Source organism: Epithele typhae (genome assembly GCF_022376455.1).
Source record: "Epithele typhae strain CBS 203.58 chromosome Unknown BXZ73scaffold_526, whole genome shotgun sequence".
Lineage (NCBI taxonomy): Eukaryota > Fungi > Basidiomycota > Agaricomycetes > Polyporales > Epitheliaceae > Epithele > Epithele typhae.
The window spans coordinates 9364-11499 of record NW_025954717.1 but is presented as its reverse complement, the minus strand read 5'-3'; positions in this window follow the sequence as shown (position 1 = coordinate 11499).

Genomic DNA, 2136 nt, shown 5'->3' with positions numbered 1-2136 from the left:
CCTCCCTCACTCCGTTCAACAAGAAGCGTATGACCCTTCCCCCCGGCTTACCCTCGCCATTCCCTCCCGAACCCCCAGCACGGCGCAGCTTTGCGTCCCCCACCGTATCCCCATCTCGTACCCCTCCCCGTTCGCTCGCCGACCTTCCCAACGAACCTCCCCCGCGGCATCCCGATCGCAAACCGTCGACATACGCCGCCTCAAGCGTGAGCGCCGATGAAGGGCGTTTCAGCACAATCTCTGGAAACGCACGCGTCGGCCGCTCCAAGTCGATGCACCAGGCCAGTCCCCCACCGGTCCCTCCTCCCCCACGCCGGAAGCGCCCCGAGAGCGTGCAGATCTCGCCCTCCGGATCTCCGCTCGACGCGACCCACTCCCCTTCGCGACGTCATGAGCCCGCGTCGGGAACCGAGCCCGGGCTCGCCTCGCACCTCATGCTGTCGCGCCACCTCTCGCTCACCTCGCACCGTCGCGCGAGCGCGAGCAGCAGCGCGATGGCAAGGAGCGGGGGCGCGACCCGAGCGACAGCCCCCTGGGGAGCCTGCAGCGGACGTTCACCTCGCTCTCGCTGCGCGCGCAGCCGGCGCTCGACACGGCGCGCTACAAGGCCGAAGGGGCGTTCTCGCGCCGGGGTTCGTGCCCCACACGGCGCGGGCGCGGGCCCGTTCCGCCGCGAGGGCGACGTCCGGGCGGGCTCATGGGCGACGCGGACGGCGTCGGCGACTGCGCGAGCCCGGGGCCGGACAACGACGACGCGGACAGCAGCGTCGACCAGGACTCGGTCGCCGACGGGCTCGACGGCCGCGCGCGGAACGGGGCGATGGGGATGTCGGTGGAGGAGCGCGCGCGGCGGTGGAGGGAGGGCGGGGTGGACGTCACGGTCGAGGAGGGGAGCGGCGGGCGGAGGATGGTGCTGGAGAGGGACGAGCTCAAGTGGCCCGCGGGCGACGGGTGCGGCCGCTGTGAGCGGCGAGGTGCGGTGTCCCGCGCTGGACGCTTTGGGCCCCCGTGCCCGTGGGTCAATTTCTCGTTCGGATGCCAGTCCCGGTGGAGTGGAAGTTGGTCAGTTGGTCGGGGCCCGCGCGCGGCGTGCGGCGGGCCCGAGCCAGCGATTACTTGTATTATATATTACGCCCCCATTTCGCTTTCCCCCTTCCGTCGATAGCGCCTCCACTACTCTCCGTGTTGTGTACGTACCTTCCGTGGACTTTGCATCCCATCCGGCCCTCACATCCATATCCCCACATCTCATCCTCGCTCTCGGACCCCCGGGCCCCTCCCATCCTCCCCGTCCCGCCAGATCTCTATCCTCTTCCGCGCATGTGCGCACCTCCTATGCTACTAGACCGAGCAGGTGCGCACGCACCTGCGCCCAGCTTAGACCACGATTTGTATCATAGGCCGCCCCGTGCGCCCTCTCATGTACATGTCATAAGACAGCGCCTTGGTTGCCCCCGCGCAGCACTCGAGTCCCGCGGACGAACGCCTTCGCTTCCATCTGCGCCCTTCGCTTGACTCGACAGGATCACAGAGGGCTCGCGAGGTGTAATCGCCCACCGCTGCCGCCGCTTGGATCCTTTCGAGAATCGAGAGTAATTGTTGTCGCGTCGCCGCTCTGTCAAGTCCGCCAGCCTGACGAGTGTCACGGTTTGCTGCGTCCATGTGCCCTAAGTTTCCTGGAAAATCTAGATATCGATGTCATACCCTCAGTACTGCGTACGTGCGTAGCGGTGCTAGTAGCGGCTGGCATCGACGTTGCTGAGTACAGACTGAGTATACTGAATGTCTCGCACAGGCGCCAGCCTTGAAGACGTGGACATCGCCGGCGCTTTTGACCCGAACTTGTTCCCGAACCTTGCTCGATCGCCTCTGTGTCATCCTCCCGCAGCGGGTACGTTCTCGATCCTGGACTTCACTGAGCTAATTTAGGGCCTCAACGAGAGATCCGAGTACGTTTCACGTACATAGGTACCTGCGCGGTGAACGTGTGATTCCTCTGGACACCGACAGTTGTGCAAAGCAGCCGCAATGGCCATCATGTCGAAGAAGTACACCGTTGATAGCTGTGAGAGAACGTATCAGTGTTGCAGGCGTATTCTCTCTGCCCTTATATCCTCCTTTCACTAGCTAAGGTTT